Source organism: Canis lupus, chromosome 10, assembly GCF_011100685.1.
Source record: "Canis lupus familiaris isolate Mischka breed German Shepherd chromosome 10, alternate assembly UU_Cfam_GSD_1.0, whole genome shotgun sequence".
In the NCBI taxonomy this organism is placed as follows: Eukaryota; Metazoa; Chordata; class Mammalia; order Carnivora; family Canidae; genus Canis; species Canis lupus.
In genome coordinates, this window is record NC_049231.1 from 11117597 (window position 1) to 11139533 (window position 21937).

General features: G+C 40.3%; 1 protein-coding gene across 2 annotated transcripts in view; it reads left to right on the forward strand.

Moving 5' to 3' along the window:
- The first annotated feature begins 10887 nt into the window (after positions 1-10887).
- The window catches only part of RAP1B (RAP1B, member of RAS oncogene family), a 49428-nt gene continuing 38378 nt past the window's right edge, over positions 10888-21937 (forward strand). The window contains exon 1 of one of the 2 annotated variants that reach the window (XM_038549965.1): positions 10888-11037. The gene's annotated coding sequence lies outside the window, so the exon portion shown is untranslated. The remainder of the gene's footprint in view (positions 11038-21937) is intronic. The other variant, XM_038549966.1, reaches the window with a different exon arrangement.

Consider the following 21937-nt stretch of genomic DNA (forward strand, 5'->3'; position numbering starts at 1 on the left):
TCTGACTCAGAGTCCATGTTCTTCACCCAGAAATTTTTGTATTGTGGTAAAATATACATAACCCCAAATTGGCCAATGTAACCACCTTTAAGTGTACAGTTTTGTGGCATTAAGTACATTTACATTGTTCTGCAGCCATTACCACCATCCGTTTCCAAAATGCTTTCATGGCCCCACACTGAAGCTCGGTACCCATTCAACACTAAGTCCCCAGCACACCCCAGCCCCTGGCGACCACACACTACTTTCTGCCTCTGTGAGTTTGACTACCCTAGGGACCTCATAAAAGTGGAATCACATAGTATTTCTCCTTTTGTGGCTGCCTTATTTCACTCAGTATATAGTACCTTCAAGATCTATTCCATGTTGTCACAAGCATCGGAGTTTCCTTCCTTTCTAAGGTTAAGTAATATTCCATTGTACATATTGCTACATTTTGCTTAGCCATTCTTCCATTGATGGACACTTGGTTTGCTTTCACCTTGGTTATTATGAGTAATGCTGCTATGAACACAGGTATAATGAATATCTGCTCTGGCCCCTGCTTTGAATTCTTTGGGGAATATACCCAATAACCAAGATATTTTAAATACTTTTCTTCTCTTTGCTATTGGCCGGTTATTCTTTGCCTTTTGGTTGTGTGTGTGTGTGTGTGTGTGTGTGTGGTGTGTATGTCTCCATGTATGAAGCAATTATAAACGTGTAATTATCTAGACAGATTTTTGTGCCATCTTAAGCAGGAGGAGGCTGGGCTGACTCACATCTTTGGTAAATGTAGGCACATTCAGGCAGGCTGGTGAAGCAGACAGAATTTTTCAGGCCAAATATATTTTAAATATAATTTCCTTCCCTTGGCTACCATGATCTTTTGACATGCTTTCTTAGGCATTAAGGACATGACAAGCTCCTGAAGAATTTAGATACAGTTAGGAAAAGGATTCTAGTAAAAAAAAAATTGTGGTTCTGAGGTCTACTGCGAAGCAGGAAGGAAATGTATAAGCACATTGGTGAAGTTCAAATCTATGTTTAAAAAGGCAAAGGATATAATTTAAAAAGAAAAAAGAAATGGACAGAATCAGCTAGAGCAGGGCACTGAGAGATATGTGCCCTTGGAAGGCTGCTCCTGCCACTGTTAAACTTCTTTCAGACTGTAACCAATTTGTATTGGAATCCCACTAAATAATATTTTCTCCAATGTATTTGCCTTAAGCCAAAATAATCTATTCCCCCGGTTAACATACTCAGGTAGGACTCTGGTTTGTTCTTTTTTTCTTTTCTTTTTCATCTGGGTAAAGAAACTACTAGAATTTCCTTTGGTAGTGTTCCCCCCTTTAAACCATCCTTCATTACCTCATCACTATCTTTATTACCATAGCAGTGTGGCCGGGTGGGAAGACCAAGAGCCCCCCCAGAAAGAGAGACCTGGCTCTGCCTCAGACTGACACTATACCCCCATATTTTTTTCTTATTCTCCTTCAATCTGTTTCCTACCCTAAAAACAGAGATTTTAAAAACCCAACTCAAAGGATTTTTCAAAGGATCAAATGAGATAACTTCCTAGTATATAGTATAGCCTTAAAACTGAACTTTTTTTGCCTAGATTTGGGGATGAATAAATACTTTTCAATCCATCTTCTGTATTTTCTTCACATAACATAAACATGTGCAGGGGAGGCCCTTACTTTCTCAAGCTTGTATTTATAGATAAAGACGTGTAATGTAAAAGCTATAGGATTTTTGCCATAAAATGTTAATGAAGGCATTGACCGGAAGTGATGTCATTTGTACAGAAGCCGAGAGATAAGGAAAGGCACATTGCAAGAGAAAAAAATACGAATAGTCATTCACTCAACAAAAGGAAGAGAGACTATTAGAGATTAAGAGAGATTTAATAGGCATAATAATTAAATGTAATGTTTGGACTTGTTTGGATGATGAGTTTAACAAACCAGCAGTAAAAAGCCATCTTTGATACAATCAGGAATTTTTTTGGACTGAAATATTTTTTAACTCTGCAGGTTCTGGTTTCTACTTCTTTCTTTTTTCATCAAGGTAAAATTGGTATGTGACATTATATTGATTTTAGGTGTACAACATAATAATTCAATACTCGTATGCACCACAATGGAAATATTTTTTATTTTAAAACTTTTTTTTAAAAGAGAGGTAGGGCAGGCTAGGCAGAGGGAGAGAATCTTAGGCAGGCTCCATGCCCAGCCCCGAGCCTGGGGCTCAATCTCACAACCCTGAGATCATGACCTGAGCTGAGATCACAACCTGAGTCAAAACCAAGAGTCGCATGTTAACAGACCCAGGCCCTCCCACAATGGAAATTTTAAATTTGGACTGGGTATTATATTTTGTTAAGGAATCTTTTTAAATTTCGCCAGGTATGGTAATAGCATTGTGGTTATATTTTTTTTAATGTTCTTATCTGTATACTGAGGTTTTTACAAGGTTTTCTTTAAAAGAGGGGACAGATGAAATAAAAAGTACCAAAAATTAGGCTAAATGTTGAAACTGAATGAGGGGCTCATTAAATTCTATGTATATTTGAAATTTCCTACTATAATTTTTTTTTTTTTAACTTTTAAGACCACTATTCAGAGAATGGATGGGAGGAGGGACAAAAGTGAAAGTACATAAACCAACCAGATGATGGAAATGGAGTGGTCATATTTTAGTGATTTTGGAAGTCAAGTCGATAGGACTTGGTAAAGAATTTGCTGTGTGGAGGAAGGTAAAAAGAAGCACTAGATTTCTATTTTAGGGAGCTGCCACCATCTATTGAGCTGAGGATTCCTGGAGGAAGAGCAGTGACGAGGGAGGTCAAGAAGGAAAGCTTTCCAGGAGGCAATTGGCTCTGTGCATCCAGAGTTCGGCAGAGAATTCTGAGCTGCAGACAGCGATCTGTGAGCTGCTGTCATTTAGGTGGCATATAAAGCCATTGGAAAGACGAGAGCTACCCCGAAGAGAAGACACAACAAGACAAGGGTCCAGGATCAAGCTCTGGGGGACTCCAACTCTTAAAGGTCAGAAGGAAGAAGAGAGAGCTCCAAGAGAGTAAGGGAAAACAGCCAGAGAGAAAGAGGAATCCCACAAGATGCTGTGACAACTGAGGGAACAGCGTTATGAATGCTGGTTAGTAGTAGTTGAAAGAGTACAGGTATACCTTGTGCCTAACTTGATTGCGCTTCACAGATAACTGTGTTTTCTACAAACGAGGTTCCCCGCAATCCTGGGTCGATCCAGTCCCCTGGCACCGTTTTTCCAACAGCATTTACTCCCGTTGTGTTTCTGTATCAATCACATTTCGGGAATTCTCACAATATTTCATTCAAACTTTCTCGTTTAATAACATATTTGTCATTGGTGATCTCTGATCAGGGATTAGGACTTGCTGAAGGCTCAGATGACAGTTAACATGTTTAGCAATAAAATATTCTTATTAGTTTATTTGAGAGAGAACACGAGTAGGGGCAGAGGGAGAGAGGGAGAGACAGACAGACTCCCTGCTGAGTGCAAAGCCAAACGTGCAGGGAGGTGGGGGGCTCTGGATCCCAGGATGCTGAGATCATGACCTGAGCCCAAGTCAGACATTGAATCCACTGAGTCAGCCAGGCGCCCCAGCAATAAGATATTTTTAAATCAAGGTATATACATTGTTTTTTGGACATAGTGCTCTTGCACACTTCATAGACTATAGAGTATATGTAAACATAACTTTATATGCCCTGGGAAACCAAAAAATTTCAAAATTGACTTGCTTTGTTGTGATACCCACTTTATTGTGGTGGCCTGTTACCAAACTGGCAATATCTCCGGGGTATGCCTGTATTTTAGAACTGTGTTTTTAGTATCTATGGATTAAAATAGGCTTTTTAAGCTTCCTTAATAATCAAGTCATATTTTAAGATACTCATGCTGTAAACTTTATAGCATTGTTTCCACTGCATACGTATCTTCAAGTTGTAAGCTACTAACATAAACTTTAGGACATAACCAATCCTTAATTGAGGACTGTCCTAAGCAAAGCAAAAGGAGGGCAGCCTGGGTGACTCAGGCCCAGGATGTGATCCTGGAGACCCAGGATTGAGTCCCACGTTGGGCTCCCTGCAGGGAGCCTGCTTCTCCCTCTGCCTGTGTCTCTGCCTTCTCTCTCTCTCTGTCTCTCATGAATAAATAAATAAAATCTTAAAAAAAAAAAAAAAGGAAAAAGTTTAACACTTATTGAATTCTTACTATGTTTGCCCAAAGTTTTATTGCCAGAGGTTGTAGTAGGAACCAACATTTATTGGTAATCTTTTCGATGACGGCAGCTAACATTTATAGAGTGCTTGCTTTGTGGTGGGCACTATTTGTACTGTTGACTCTTTTAATCCTCACAGCAATCCTATAATGTAGGTTCTATTATTGTACTCATTTTACCAATGTGGAAACTGATTTGCCAGAAGTAAATTCTCCAAGATGAATGGAGCTTGTGTTTGAACACTTGCATTTGGGTCTGATTCCAGAGCCAATCCACCTCCTTGATGCTCTATATTACTTTCATTTTTATATTAGCTCTTTTATTTTAAAATTTTTTAAAGCCCTACATTATAGATATGCATTTTACATAGATTACATGCATTTTAAAGATCACTAAAAAGGAATTTGGAAAGGTTAAATAGCTGCCAGAGGTCACAAATCCACTCTGCTCAGCCTGCAGAGTCTAACCAAAATTAGCAAGACCCCCTAAACTACATTTTATTTCTACTATGTGATGCCAGGCAGTATGGGAGATACAAAAAAGTTGTAAGAGATAGTCTTGGTTCCTAAAAATCTCAGGATGGAGAGAAGACAAAAACAATTTAAATAAGGTCATGTCTGATAAGTACCAAATGAGTGGTGCAAACAATAATTATTAGAGAAATTCAGAGAAGCAAGAAAGCACTGGGTCTTAATAATGACTAAGATTTAGATAAGTACAAAAGAGACAGGAGAGATTTTCTGGATGAAGGAACAGCAATAATAAAAGAATAATAGGACAGCGTGGTGCCAAAAGGAGGCAGACAAAGATAACAAATTTCAACTCCGCCCACGTATTTCCATATGGCCTTAATCCCTTAGCCTTTATAAGCTTTAGCCTTCTCATCTGTGTAATGGGTCATTAAAACCTATCTCTTGGAATTTGGCCATTATAATTGACTTGATTGATTCATACACAGGATTCAAGATTGACTTGACTAGAAGCCAAGTGCTTACAATGATTAAAGTTTGAGGGGATGTCTAACTTCTGAGCATCTTTGGCATGATTGCATTAGCTGTTTGATTTGGAGACAGCTTGGATTCTGAAAGTACTTATATGTGGCTTTTAAAGAGTTTCTTAATTTAAATTTCTTTTGAAAATTTCATGACAGAGGGTATTTCATGAAGCTGGTTCTTCCAGTGGTTTTCTCCTTTAACACTCATTTACGTGATGGCTCTGGGAATGTCTTTTTTATTTTTTATTTTTTTGTATGGTTTTCCTCAGCCACAGCTTAAGAAAGCGGGAAATTTTAAGTACAATCTGTTCCTTACATCATAGACATTAGCAATGACAAAATTATAGAACTGTTAGATTTATTTAATGTGGCATAGCCAGGTTTGGTGGTCAAGCCTCCAACTGCTAAAATAGAATACAGACAGAATTTGAAATTTATTTTGAGACTAATAAGCAGTTATTACACAGAATGGAAAGCAGGCCAAGCTGCCTCATTTTTCCTTATATATGAATACTTGGTTTCCCCAAAACAGAAATCTAAGAGGCACACAAACTACCCTAAGAGAGTATGAATTCTGAGTTGTCTTCCTATTACAGCAATGGTCTAAAATGCTCTTACCTGGTCTCTCGTGTGATAAAGAGCAGTATTTACAAACATAACTGCATTGAGTTTGGAACACAATCTTTGACCAAGAAAACAGAATGAACCTAACTGGGGAGGTAAGCCATGTTTTTTCCTCTTTCACATCAAAAAGCAGCCTCCTTAACCTTCTCAACCCCCAACCCCAGCTATGCAGGATATTGCAAAAGAATAGAACTATATTTATATACTAAACACATATATAGTGGTGTGTGTATATTATACATATATGTACATGTTGCATATACACCATACACATACATAATTTATATATGTATACATATACACACACTCACACATACATGAATACACACAAAAGAGGGCAAAAACAGTAAGAAAGTCCCTTGAAAGGATCAAATCTCAATACTGTTCCTTTGTGAATGAGATAATATAATAATATTTAAGATTAATGATTTTCAGTGCTCTTGATACCATACTTAATTGGAAGTTAAACAGAATGACTCTTGTTAATGTTAATAATCATTAACTATTAATTAGGAAAATTGTAAATATGAGGATTTTTGAAATCCAATTTTGGATTTGCAATAAGACCTTTACTTATGTAGACTTTTTTTAAAAGATTTTATTTACTTATTTTTTTATTTATTTAGAGAGAACTCACACAGGGGGAAGGGCAGAGGGAGAAGGAAAGACAGCATCTCAAGCAGACTCCACCCTGAGCATGGAGCCCCACACGGGGGCTTGATCCCACTACCCAGAGACCATGACCTGAGCTGAAATCAAGAGTTGGACACTTAACCAAGTGAGCCACCCAAGTGCCCCTTATGTGGACTTTTAAAATGAAACTAATGAGGTATAGATACTATCTGAAGTACAACTTTTAAGGAAGCAAATAACACAAAAAATCAGAAATACTGATCAATACAGCATTATATAGCTAAATACAGTTAAATAGGCAAGAGTTATAGGTAAGTACCCTATTAATATACTTCCCCCATAAGGGAAAGAAGTAATTTTGGGCTTCATCTACTCCCAGGGTCTAAGACATGGCTATTTTCTATGTTTTCTCTTACAACAGTCGTATAAGGCAGAGATTGTTATCCCCATGTTATAGATAAGAGAACCAAGGTTCAATATGGTTCAAGAATTTGCCCAACACCATGCCGCTAATAAGTGGTGAAGCTGAACTCTCTCATGTTCTCCACTATTCCACAGTGCCTTAGGAATAGAAAATTCAACAAATCCATTTTGCTTTGAGAGACAAAGGACTTTATTACTCACAACAAAAGGAGTAGTATCGTGCTTGCAGCAGCTTTGTATATCCCCTACGTGCCCTGGAGGCAATGAAAGTAGACTTAACCTGGATGCCTATACTTGCAGAGGGTTGTGATACAGGAGGAGAACCCTAAGCTTCGGAGCTGTACTGCTTTTATAGCGAGCAGAAGCAATTTTGCACTTTGGGTAGGTGTTATCTCATCCTTCAATATTGCTCAATACAGATACAGCCCCGAGGAACCTCTCAACAAATACATTTTGAATACCTGTTATGTGTAAACCACCTCACCAAACATGAGAAATATACATCTTACGGATTTTTCTCTTCTGGTACACGCAGGACCAGCTACAGAATTGGAGGAACCCAGCACAAAATGAAAATGCAAGCCTGGGGATCCCCGGGTCGCTCAGCGGTTGAACGCCTGCACCTTTGACCCAGGGTGTGATCCTGGAGACCTGGGATCACGTCCCACGTCGGGCTCCCTGCGTGGAGCCTGCTTCTCCCTCTGCCTGTGTCTCTGCCTCTCTCTCTTTCTGTGTCTCCCATGAATAAATAAAATCTTTTTTAAAAAATGCAAGCATTTTGTTACAAAAAAAAACTATTAAAAATTTCAAGATGGTGACATTAGAGCCTTAAACTGATCATTGAGCCTTTAATCACAGAGCCCTGTCACATGCCCATGAAGCTGGACCTGAGCACAGCAGGGCAAACATGGCTAAATCCAGTCCAATGCCTGTTCTTGTACAGCCATGAGCTGAGAATGGTTTTCACATTTTTTAAATGGAAGAAGAAAAGGAAGAGGAAGAAGAGGAAAAAGAAGGAGGAGGAAGAAGAGAAGAAGAAGGAGAAGGAGAAAGAAGGGAAGGAAGAAGGAGAGGAGGAGATTTGTGACATGTGAAAATTATACGAAATTAAAAATTTAGTGTCTATTAATAAAGCTTTATTCGAATAAAGCCACTCATTCATTAAGCATCCCTTGGCTGGTTTTGCACAACAAAAGTAGAGTTGAGTTGCTGCAGCACAGATCATATGACCCACAAAGCCTTAAATATTTACCAATTGGCTCTTTACAGAAAAAGAGAATACAAGTGACAAAAGAAAAGAGCAATAGAGTGTTTATGCAAATGCAAAAGAGAGACCACATTAGATTGGAAAGATGGTCTTTCTGGGAGAAAGTAAATGGACCTTATTAGTGGGCAGGAGAGGGAAGGAAACTCCAGGCAGAGGAAATCACCTATTCACACCAGAGCCGTGGGAAAGCACTGTATCTGGGCAGGATGAAAAGTCCACTCTGCCTGGAAGGCAGTTTTAAATGAGAAGGAAGAGTAAGATACTCTCCAAGGATTTAAACCTTATTTCAGTAGGGCCACGGAGTAACTTTGAAGAAGACAGAGGGACTTGCTCAGGATACTTTACCGTAAATCATCTGACACCACGGTGCAGAATAGATCACAGCAGGACCAGACCGGAGGCCTCAAGGCAAGGTAGGGAGGCGTGGCTCAAGTCCAGGAGCTGAGAGGCAGCACCAACCCGAACAAGTGTGGCCTTAGTGGACATGAATTACTGTATCACAGATGCGCCGAATTGACCGATGGTTTGAAAAAAGGCCGAGCTGGAGTGTCAGGCTTGCAGACTGGCTAATTTAAAAGATGGTAATACAATTAAATGAAAAGAAGAAATTAGTTTGGTGCCAAAAGTTCAGTCTGCATACATGACCAGTTGAAGTTGCCAGTGGAATATCCTGGTGAAAATTTTGAGAAGCCAGGAACCTGGGTTCCAAACCCCAAACTGAGTCTGGTGTTAAAACAGGCAGATTCTGGTATTCTCTTCATAGAGATAATACTTTAATGCAAGTGTAATGATTTCTACTTTTTTTTTTTTGAAGATTTTATTTATTTATTTATTCATGAGAGACACAGAGAGAGAGAGAGAGAGAGAGGCAGAGACCCAGGCAGAGGGAGAAGCAGGCTCCCTGCAGGGAGCCTGATGCAGGACTCCATCCTGGAACCCCAGGATCACACCCTGGGCCGAAGGCAGGCACTAAATCGCTGAACCCCTCGGGCTGTCCGATTTCTACTTTTTTAGAAGAAAAACCTAAGTATTCTTAATTCAAATAGAGTCTTCCCTCAAACTCTAAATAATCTTAGCTCCAATCTTCTAAAACTGACTTCGAAAAAAAAAAAAACTCAATTGCCCAAAGGTCAAAGTGAGCTGAAACAAAGAAGAAAAACCACAGGTGTACCCAAGTAACATCTGCTTCCATGAACTCCAGAGTTTCAGGCTTTCAGACTTGGTCACCCCGGGTTCCATGCCATAACTGAAAGATCAGTAAAGTCTAATTTATTTAAAATTCATTCTTTTGGAATTGATAATAATCCCTACAGACTGGGCTGCCTGGGTGGCTCAGTGGGTTAAGCATCTGCCTTCAGCTCTGGTCACGATCCCAGGATTTTTGGATCAAGCCCCACAGGGGCTTCCCTGCTCAGCAGGGAGTCTCCCTCTGTGCCTCCCGTCGCTCAGCTTGCGCCCAGCTTGCGTGGGCACACTGTCTCTCTCAAATACAATTTAAAAAAAAATCCCTACAGTTTGCTCTGAAATTTGCCTTTGAAATTTCCCTTAAAAAAAGGGTTTTCTAAGCAAACAGAAATTGCAGGAATATGTAACATTCAATTGTCCTAAATTGTGAGATACCTAGAGAAAACCGAGGATAATCCTAATTCATTCTCCTCTACTCTTTATAACGTGTTTAGTTTTCATTCACTGGTATTCTTTAAGGGAGTAAAATTCATCACACTTTTTAATTAATCTTCCAAGTTCATCAAAATTTATTTCTAGAGCGAAGTTAAGCGGAAGTAAACCAAAGTTAGTTTTCAAGTACTTCCCAGCCCCCACTTTTCTCTGCGTTCCGCTCTCGCTGGATCTCTTTTTCTCATCGAAACTTCGTTGCATAAAAGAGCTGATGATGTTTTTTGTACGAAGAGTAGTCGTATTTTAGTCTTTAATAATATTAGCTCCCTCGTGAAGTTCCCGCCCTTTTTGGAACAAGGCATTTTTGGAACAGAAAGTGCTTTCTCTTGCCCAATAGTCTCACCCTAAGGCCACCTAGGAGTAACTAAAGTGCCTGCGTCGGGCCTTTAAATACGCAATTTATTTTATGCAACTGCATAATAAATAGCTGATTTAGGTACAGAGCAACTGCATAATGGGTGATTTAGGTACAGAGCAACTGCATAATAAATGGTTGATTTAGGTACAGAGTGCCAAGTTGTTTGGGGTCATGGGTTCGGTGGCTGACTTTGCAAAGGGTTCACCCCGGGTTAAGACACCAGTGTAGGAGAAACCCCTTGCAAGAGGGAAATCCGCCGTGCCCCGGCCTGCGGGCCTCCGAGCGCGGTCCAGGTGCGGGAACTGCACGCGCTCAGCGCCTCCGCGGCCCCTTCCCCGCACAAAGGAACCCGCGAGCACCCACTGTCGGGTGGCCTTGGTGACTGAGCTCGTTTGCATTAAAGACACCTTTTAAGTTTCGGAGGGCTCCGCGCTCCTGCAAGCCGCGGAGCTCGGGGCGGGCGGCGCGCGCACCTGCGCGGAGCCGGGGGCCCGGCCGAGGGCAGGGGAGGAACCCCGCCCGGGGCTCGGCCGGGGCTCCGCCGGGGCGCCGCGTGTGTCCGGCCGGCGCGCGAAGCCCCGCCCCCGGCGCCAGGCCCCGCCCCCCGGCCCCGCCCCTTCCCCGCCCGCGGACGGAAGCGAGAGCGCGGCCGAACGCCTGACGTCACGGCGACACCGCCAAACCTCGCCCCGAGTCAGGCGTGTAAAGCAGCCGGAGCGGCGGCGGCGGCGGCAGCGGCAGGAGCGCCGCGGCGCCGGGAGCAGCGACCCGGAGGGAGCGCGAGGCGCGGGGAGCCGGTGACAGCGCGAGAGGTGGGTGGAGCGCGTGCGTGGCCGCGGAGGGGAGCGGCGGCGGCCGCGGGGCGGGGGCCGGGCGGCGGAGGGCGCGGGCGGGGGGCGGCGCGGGCCGGGCGGGGACCCCGCGCGGGGACCCCGGGGGGCGGCGGCGGGGCGGCGGCAGGTGCTGCGAGGGCCCGGGCCCTGCGGGGACGAGCCGCCGCCGCCGCCGTCGCCGCCGCCGCGGGGGAGCAGCGCGCTTTGCGGAAGGGGTCAAATGTCTGAAATATGGCGGAGGAAGTGAGAGCCCAGGACCCCCCCGCCCGCTCGCGCCCTCCTGCCCGCCGCCGCCGCCGCCGCCGCCGCCGCCGCCCCGGCCCCCGCGCGGGCCCCGGGGAGCGGCTGGAAGTTACAGCGGAAGCCCCGAAGTTGTGGGCAGGGGAGCCCCCGCGTCGCGCAGCCCCGAGCCCGGACGCGGGGCGCCTGCGGGGGCTCCAGCCGGGCCGCGGGAAAGTTTGCCCGAGCCGGGGCCGGGGCGCCCCCTCCGCCGCGGGAAGTGGCCGCAGCCGGCAGCGCGGGGAGCCCCACCTAGTCCGGCTTCGCGGGCGCGCCGCGGGCTGTTAAAGGGGCCGCTCCGGGGCCCGCGGGGGCGCCCCTCTCCGCCCCGACGGCCCGGCGCGCAGCCCGGGGACTTGCCCGCCGTCGTCTCCGTGTCGCCATCGCAGCGCTGTCAGCACCGGGACTCGTGTTCACAGCTACCCCCCAGCACCAGCACCAGCACGAGCACCGCCAGCACCAGGCAGCCGCGCCTTTGGGATTTTTTTTTAGTTTTTTTCTTTTTTCTTCTTCTGAAAACAACTGACGGCTTTTTGGAGGAAAGCTCACTCTTGCAAGTTGAAGCACGAGATATGCTTCGTCCTCGCCTCCTCCCCCCCCTCCAACCTCCGGTCCATCCTCCGCCCCCCCCCTCCTTTTTTTAGTTTAGCAAAACATTTTTTTTTTTTTTTTTTTGCCCTGGAGCTCTTGTTTGGAAGGAACAGAGGCAGTCCTGTATTACAGTAACGGGAAATGACATTTTAAAGGAGCGGAAAGTTGACACTAAATGAACATCGTGATTTTAATTTTTTTTTTAAGGTTTTATTTATTTAATTATCAGAGACAGAGAGAGAGAGGGCTCCATGCATGGAGCCCGGTGTGGGACTCGATCCCAGGACCTGGGGTCACGACCTGGGCTGAAGGCAGGCGCTCAACCGCTGAGCCACTCAGGGATCCCCTGATTTTAATGTTTTGTTTTTATTTTAATGTTTTTAAGATTAATTCAGTCTACTTGGATTTTTGTTTGGCTTGTGGCCCCTAACCTGTTATCGAGGGCTCGCTCACAACTTAAAGCTGCTAACTCGCAAGTGTATTTTTTGACTCTTCCTTTTTTCGTAATTCGAATACTGTTTAGGCTTGCTCAACGGAACCCCATCTTAGCAAGAAGTGACTCTTTAAAAAAAAAGTGGGGGGAGACGTTCATTTAACTTCAAAGCCCTATCACTTCTAAAAGCTGACTCTGGAATCGTATTTGAGTCATGATGGAGTCATGGGACTTTTTAAGGGCCGGAAGGGACGATTTAGGTCATCCAGTCCCCACCCTCACTTTATGGAGGAGGAAACTGAGGCCTAGAAAAGATAAGATAAGTTAGTGGCCTTACTGACTTTTAGGACCCTGTGCAATAGAGAAGTAGGAGGAAGAAATATACAGTGTTTTTACAGTGAATTGCATTTTTACGGGATGATCGAACAGAAAATGTTAGTACCTTAGTCAAATAGTGTGGAAGAACCACTTAGGTCACTTCATTGCCAGGTTTTAGGAGAGGAAGTTGATACTCAAGGAGCTTAAATAACTTTAAGGACACAGAGCCCTGAGTGATGGTCTTCTTGGAGCCCATCCTGCTTTTAAACTCTGCAAAACACAAAGTTTTCATTTGGATTTTCTTGTTTGACATTCATCATAAGTTGTGAAGCTGCCTTATCTGAGGAAGCCACAAAGTAAATCTTTGATACATCTGTAGCCAGTTTAGTTTTGATATGCCAGGTATCAGAGTATAACTGAAGAGCCCGATAATAACTCGGCTGATTAAAAAATATGATAGCATGAAAACAATTGTTCTGTCTTTTGCATCCTTCCCATGATCCCTCTTCACTCCGTGAAAGTCATCTCTTTTTCTGACCCCTGTCACTTCCAGTATTCTGTTACCGTTCTCTTATTGTTACTCATATGATTTTTGTTATCTATTCCACTAAATTGTAAAGCCAAGGACAGGATGTCTTCTTTGTATGCCCCAAAGTGCTGGCATGGTACACTGCACATAGATAGTACCAGTTTATTAAATGTAAGCATAAGGAGGGTAAGGACCATTGCAGTCCCCATTGTATTCTTGGTTCCTAGAACCTTACCTGTGCACATAAGTAAGTGTCTAGCATTTAGATTTAAGGATTAACTGTAGCAAACATTCGAGAATATCTGAAGAAAACTTTGTCTTCCTTCAAAAAGAATAATTTCCACATTGGCTTTGGAATCCTGTTAACTTTACAGAACTGATTATCATTTTGTCTTCAGAACAATCCTTAACTATAGAATTCTGATATTGTCTCATGGCCATATAAAGGGAAAGTGAGCTCCCACAGTAAGGAGCCGTTGCGTAAGGAGCATCTTTTGAGATGTAATAAACAATTGATCATAAAACTTGGACCATGTACATAAATATCATATTCATCTTCCAGTATAATTCAGGACTAGTAGGAGGCCTATCCAGAGGTTGATAACATGAACTAATTATGCATGTTGTTTTAATATAAAAACTAAGATTTGGATGATAAATTGCTTATGTTCAGTTTTGACTTCTGGAGTGGGTACTTGAATATTAAGAGAGTGAAATTAATCAGTAAAACTAGATCTGGATACAAAGAAAATTTGGCTATTTTACACAGGTGTTTGTTTTTTCCCCCCAAATGTGTGATTTTAAATAAAACAGTTTTATTATTGAATACCAAGAACTCACTGATATGCAGTGTCATTTTCCTACACTTGAAATAATGTGTCCTCTGTATGTATTGATGAAGAGGGTGGATATTGACCAGTACTGTCTAAATTTGACACACCAGGAATAGTTTAGTGTTTATGAACTACAGAGTCAAAGTGCTCTATTTTGTTGTGGTAGTGATGTTACATGTTCAATCTATAGAAAAACTTTGATAAGATCTTAAACTTTGTAAGAGCACATAAGGTTGTGATTAAATAAATGCCTTATTTTTCCCCTCATGTCATTTTTGAAGACTCCATGGTCTTAAAGATTAGACTGAAGTTTTTACTGTTAGTCTTTCCAGGTTGAATTTCTTCTAAAAAAGTTAAGAAACAGACATTTTGGCTGACCCAATGATCCGTTGCAACATCAAATTTTTCAATAAACAGGAGTACTTATGCTGAAAGCCTAGTATTTTTCAGTGTTCTTAAATATTTTGCAATACTATTGAAAGGTACTAATTACATTTGGGGACTTAAGTCTTTAATTTATTTGGAAATCTCATGAACATATTGGAAGCAGCTACAAAGAATAGATTTATCCATTTGCAGGAGAGAGTAGCCTGCATGTGTGCGCTGTCTCTATTTATTTATTTTTATTTATTAAATTCAGAAACCAATCCCTTTAGTCATAGAATTTCTACTTTATTTTTTTTTAATTTCTACTTTAAAGAAGAAAGGTTATGAGGAACTTTTGTACTACCTTTAAAAAATTAAAACCATTTTTAAAATGTGCCACAAACAAAAATGACACTGTTCCATACTTCCTCACACTGGTGTGTTTATTCCTAATGTTGGTCAAATTAAGAATATACAGCAACTGATTATTCCATTTCACTAGAAACTTAGAATTTTTGCTCTGCATTAATAGAGGATCAAGAGTTTTAAACTGTTTCCAGAGAGCCTTAACATTTATAAAAGAAAAAAATGAACATTTAGGAAATGCACCATATTTTAAATAATATTTAAATTATCAAAAGAAAAAATATTTGCAACATGAACTGAAGAATTTCCATCTGGTTTTTATTATGCAGAATGATATTCTGGAATATAACTGTGATTAAAATTGATTGTACTTGAGTACTAGAAATATGCTCACTTTTAAATTAAGGATCCTAGGGGATCCCTGGGTGGCTCAGTGGTTCAGCACCTGCCTTTGGGCCAGGGCATGATCCTGGAGTCCTGGGATCAAGTCCCACGTCGGGCTCCCTGCATGGAGCCTGCTTCTCCCTCTGCCTGTGTCTCTGCCCCTCTCTCTCTCTCTCTCTCTCTCTCTGTGTCTTTCATGAATAAATAAATAAAATCTTAAAAAAAGAAATCAAAACTATAAATAAATAAATAAATAAATTAATTAATTAAGAATCCTAGTCTCTTTAACCAGAGAGTAATTATCTAATGTTCTATTTTGGATTTTACATTGAGCTGGTTTCTAAAGCTTATTCTTATACTATTTTGTATTTTGTAGTTAAGCTCCTTTATATACTTTATATATTTTAAACATATAACCAATGAGACGTTTAAATTTAAACCAGATTCTGATCTCATGGGATAATTTGCTAGGTAATCTTTTCCAGGGGTGAGGAATTGAATGTTTCTAACTCTTGTGAAAGTAGACTCAATAAAGATGTTAAAGGAAGAGAGCATTTATTTAAAGCAGTTGTAAATAATTTTGATTACATTAAATTATTGGCTTCTTGGAATCATCACTTTCACTACATTATACATTTTGCTGAGTTTTTCATTAGTTGCTTTGAATATTTATTTCAGTAGATATGTAGTTTTAATAAAATAGATTTTTTTTTTCTCACATTCAAAATTTAGCATTTCATGAGACCCCTGAGTGGTTCACTGAGCATCTGCCTTTGGCTCAGGTCATGATCCTGGGGTCCTGGGATTGAGTTTCCCCTCTGCCTGTGTCTCTCATGAATAAATAAATAAAATTTTAAGGAAAAAAAAAAAAAAACCTTAGCATTTTGTTAAATAACTTTATTTTGAAAATATACAGTGAACTGATAGCCCCAGTGGTGGATTACTTCTACTTGTTGTTTGCTTCTTCTTTGCCTTATAGAAAAGAAAAAGATGAAAGAAAATCTGTTTTGTCCATTTAATAGCAGTTTTTGGCAAAAGCTTCTGGAAAGGAAATGGAAAATGTTACGTAAAATCGTAAAATAAAATTCTAATTATCTGTGTCTTCTAAAACTTATATTTCTAGAGTTTATACATTGGGATATATTTTTCCAAGTCACTTTATTCTAAAACAAATTGGGAGACTTTCTGAAAGTTCTCAGTTAATGGGACTGAGGCTATCAATAAAATAAAAACTGTAAATATAAACTAACAGGCTTTGGGTGTCAAAGTGGTATGCATATTGCATCCAACTCTTACCTTGTGTTTTAAGGATACACTGAGAATAGTACTATTACTATGTAATGCTACCAAATTTATAAGCTGCTACTTTTAAGATTGAGAAGTTATGATAAACTCCTTGATAACAAAACTCAGGAATTCCCTCAGTAATCTTGAATTCTGTACTGTACAGATAATAAAGAAGATTAGGGATAAAAAAATATGTGGATCTGTTTTTTTTTCTCTTGAAATTGTGCTTCTTGAGATACTGCATTGAATATCAGAGTGGCTGAGTTTTTAAATGTTTATCTTTTGAATTTTCTCATTAAAGTGTTTCGAACAAAAAAGTATAAAGAAAAAAATTAATGTCACCTATAATCCCACCAGTACAATGAATTTTTAGGCAAAATTTGTACCTCCTTTTTGAACCTTTCCTACCTCCTTGTTTCCTCAGTGAGAACGATGGCATATACTACTTAGAGTTGTTGAGAATAAAGTTGGGAAAGTATCTATAAATGATGATAAAAGAGTATACTAATGTATTCATTCTTGTTCTCTATCAAACTTTTATTTCTCTGTAGCATCACTTCTCCCATTGAAATTATTCATTAAGGCATGAGTAAGGACTAGAAAGAATAATTGTGATTGTGAACAGCTTAACAAATTGTCTAGCTCAGGGTTTTTAAATATGCTCTAAGGAATCCTGGGGATTGCCTGGACATTTTCAGGAGTCTGCAAATACAAAACTATTTTTAAAATAATACTGAGATGTTTTTTGCCTTTTTTCACTGTGTTGACATTTGTACCAATGGTACAAAAGCAGTGGTGAGTAAAACTTCCGGCACCTTAGGGCAGATCAAGTCAGAGCACTACGCTGTATTCCTAGTCATTGTATTCTTTTTTTGTCATGCACTAAAAAAAAACTTTAACCTAAATGCACTTGATGAAGAAGTTTTTAAAAAAAAGTTTTTTTAAATCAAATCTTGGCTCTCGTACATATTATTTCAACGTAGTATGACAAAATGGAAAATATGCTTCAAACACAATTTTATTGCCATATTGAGGGTATAATGGTTGTCTGTAGGAAAAGCATTTGTGTAATTATTGGAGTTGCAAGCTGAACCAGCCACTTATTTTACCTTTTTTACTTTTTTCATGAATACCTGAAAAACTATGGCTATTCAGACTCGGGTATTAGGCTGACATTTTCTTAAAAATAAACAAAATCAGCCTGTTGCTTTAAGGAAAAGATCAACACTATTTATGGTCAGTGATAAAGTTCTAGTTTTCAAGTGAAACTGAGAATATTGGAAAATTTGTATCAGCCCCTGTGCCCTTGACAGCTTCCCAATATTTAAAAAAAAAAAAAAATTTTTTTATAGTACTCGTGATGTTAATGAACACAGATTTTTATTTTTATTTAAGATTTTAAAAATTTATTTATTCATGAGAGACAGAGAGGCAGAGAACACAGGCAGAGAGTGAAGCAGGCTCCCTGTAGGGAGCCAAATGTGGGACTCTGTCTGGGTCTCCAGGTTCACGCCTTGGGCAGAAGGCAGATGCTTAACCTCTGAACCACCCAGGTGTCCCAGTGAAGCATAGTTTTTAAAAAATTATATATAATGTGTCAATTTTGAAGATCTGCATAACTTTATACAAGTATTTCTCTAGTGACCAATGCATAGTGCATAATGTTACAAAATCATGCATGCCTAAGAATTTCTTTCCTAAATTCTGGCTAGACCTATGGATTTTAATGTTAAAGCAGACCTAAAGTTTATTGGTAAGGTTTTCCATTCCAGTATATTGCAACCAGTTGTCCAGTTTTGGTGTAGAATCAGAGGAGAATATCCGGGGCTCCTGGGTGGCTCAGTCAGTTAAGCATCTGCCGTCTGCTGGGGTCATGATCCCAGAGTCCTGGGATTGAGCCCCACATCAGGCTCCTTGTTCGCTGGGGAGCCTACTGCACCCTGTCCCTCTCCCTCTGCTTGCTGCTTCCCCGCCTTGTGCTCTCTCTGTGTCAAATAAATAAAAAATCCGCATTTATCTGAAAAGGCTACTAAAATATTCCTTGCTGTGTGCTTATAATTCACTTTTTTGTATACTCCTTTTTCCACGCTTTGCTCTCCCTGTTTAATGTCTTTGATGTCTTTAGCTTATATTTTTGTTGGAGGGGAAGATGAGAATAGGAACCATAGATACATGTGAAGCGGTGTTTCCATGTGCTTCATCTTGAAATCTCTTATTAATATATAGTCAGTTTTAAGTTGAAATTTTTTTTAGAGAGCACAAGCAGGAGAGGCAGAGGGAGAAGGAGAGAGAATCTCAAGGAGACCATGCCAAGCATGGAGCCCTACACGGAGCTCAGTTTCATGACCTCGAGATCACAACCTAAGCTGAAACCAGGAGTCGGATGCCTAACCAACTGCACCCCGCAGGCACCTCCTAGACTGACTTTATAGTCTTCACCTTGAGCATTCCTTTGAACTTTGGATCACAGTGTAATAAATTAGGTGATTGTTATTTTTAAGCATATTTCTTGATTTTAGTACTTGTTTTGTACACCTGATAACTCATCTGTACATAGATTGTGTGTCCAAATTTTGACATAACCTTTAAATTTTTAATAGTTGGCTTTCATGATTTTAGGATATTTAGTAGCTTTCCTGTGGTAAAGCTGTGGGCTTTTCCTATCTGAAGTTTAATAATGTCTCTTGGACCTGAGTATTTGCTGTGTTGTCTACCTTTAGTTGATATTTTTAAGACAAATTATAGTGTTCTTACCTTCTAGGAGAAAGTGGTTTCTTGTTCTTGCTTGTTTGAGAACAATTGTAGCAATCCTTGTTAAACAACTATTTTTATAAACCTTCTGTCATAGGAGAGTTCCAAATTTTAAAGGATTTTTAGGGCAACCCTCATTCAGTTTCAAGTTTCAGATTATGTGAGAAGATAGGTAAGTTATAGTTTAGGTTGTACTTTGTTTCTTGGAAATTTAGTGCCAATTATTCCCCTAGAGATAATAAAATGGGTGTGTTCTGTGAAGAAAGAGTAGTGAGTCTCAGTTCTGTTTGAAGGAACAGTGTTGATGGAAGAGGCAGAGGCATGAAGTGGTTCAGAGGAGTAAGTGTAAAAGCTAACTTTGGAGTAGCTTTGAGGAGTAAGCATTATAGAACTCCTGCCTGCATGAGCTAATCCCACAGTGAAGGAGGGAATTTTAATAGGAAGCTTTAATTCTCTCTAAACAATTACCTGGTCGGCTCTTCTGAAGTAGGGAACATACTGAGATCATTTTTTATGTTCAGGATGTCCAAATTCGTCACAAGGTTGCCAGTGGCTCTTGCTTATTCAGTTTTAGTTGCTAGCTGAAAAAAAATGTAATTTCCTCTATTTAAGATTTTTTTTACACTTAAGCTTTTTCTTCCAAGGGTCCTGTCATCTTACTCAACAAAGACAGGATGTTCAAGCTTTTAAGGACAGAAGAACATAACATTTTTTTGTTGTTTACATGAAAGTGATGATGGTGATAATAGGCAGTGGAGAGGTGGGAAGGGCAGGATGTAGAGCAGAAGAGAGTAAGGATGATGATTAAGAGGTTCTCTTTCTGATGAGCAAAGCTGTTACTGCCTTCACTTTAGAGTTCTAACAGGAATGATAAACACTTCGAAAAGCATTTGTGATGCTTTAGTGATTGATACATTTGTCTCCCAAGAAAGGGTCCTGGGTAGAAGATAAATGGTGTTATCTATGGAGATTATGGGGTTAAAGTAAGTTTCATCACTAAGCAATGTGAGTTGAGAACACTTTTACTCCCCAACAGACCCTTATGTGCTTTTCTCTGAACCTTGAGGTACTTAAATTGGACACTTATTTTTCTCATAAATTTTAACTGATTCCTTTGAGCATGAAGGATAAATTTGAGAAATGATGTGCTAGTTTTCAGTAGTTGCTAGACCTTTGATTCCTCCCTATTAAGGAACCTGGTTTAGTGACAATAATTTTGAACTGAGTGTCCCAGGCTTCAGTTCTCTCTCTGGTACTGGCTGTAAAACCTTGAACAAGTTGATCTCTCTCTCTCGACCTATCTTTACATAAAGCAACTTTGAGTAAATGGCTGTTTGGGTCTAAGATCCTGTGTTTCTGTGATACTACTCTTGTTTGGGCTCCTACAGGAGCTTTCTAACATGTTCTTGTCCTCCTCTATTTCAGTGGTGGACCTATTTCATCTAGGTGGACCTAGATGTTAAAAATCATCTTTTAAAAATGTAAATCAAATCATATAATACACTCCAGTCCAACCCCCCACCCCCACCCCAGTGGCTTAAAATAGAAACCAGATCCAGTTCTTGCTTACTTCACAGTTTTATTTCCTCTCCATTGTTCACTAAGCTGTACCCATATTGGACTTCTTTCTGATCTTTACCTAGCAAGCCCTTTACTGGTCTTTTTTTTTTTTTTTTTTTTAATTTTTATTTATTTATGATAGTCACACAGAGAGAGAGAGAGAGAGGGAGAGAGGCAGAGACACACAGAGAGAGAAGCAGGCTCCATGCACCGGGAACCCGACGTGGGACTCGATCCCGGGTCTCCAGGATCGCACCCTGGGCCAAAGGCAGGCGCTAAATCGCTGCGCCACCCAGGGATCCCCACCCCGCCCCTTACTGGTCTTTACCTAGCAAGCCCTTTACCTTCTTTTGAGATTTGGTGTTTACAGCTACTCTCCATCATGGTCTTTCCCTAGCTGTCTGCAAGTCTGCCTCAGTATCATTAGATCTCAGCTCAGATGTACATTTACAGGGAAGTTTCTCCTGATCACCTGATATAAAGGCTTTATTATCTTCATAGCTCTTTTCACAATAATTACATTTGTCCATTTATTCTCTCTTGCCCTCTAAACTATGTTTCAAGAGGGCAGAAATACAGTGTACTTGCCACCAGTCTCAAATAGCCCAATAACTGGCACAGTGCTTACCATTTTTTTTTTATTTTAATGGAAAGAATACATAAGTTCAGTGGTTTGTCTTTATCAATTAAAGTGTTATGTCTATTTCCTGCTATATTTTTTAGGGCATCTGTCTCTGGAGGACTCCTTCATCTGCATGTTTTTGAGAACAATTCTCAGTTACTGTATGTTAGGATTGAGTAATTATGCACAAAAGGTTTTTAGCAAAGACATGAAAGTTAATACGAAATTTAAATAGGAGTTCAAAATAATGATTGATACCCAAATGAGTGATATAAGTGAGTGCTTTTAGAGTCAGAGGAGTAGTGAAAAGTCTTAGGCTCTAATAGTCCAAGAAGAAATTATAAATGGAGATCTGTACATGATATGAAAGGTTATGTACATTTTAGACTAATAGTGAATCAGAGTGGGCAACAATACAGAAATTAGAAAATGCAAAGTATGTTCAAAGGATTGTTTTGCTATAGTAGATGTTTATGAAATGGATTATAGGCCCATAATGCCTTACTTAGAATTCTTGGTCTCAGGTACTTTAGAATTCAGAACTTTGTGGAAAGATTTTG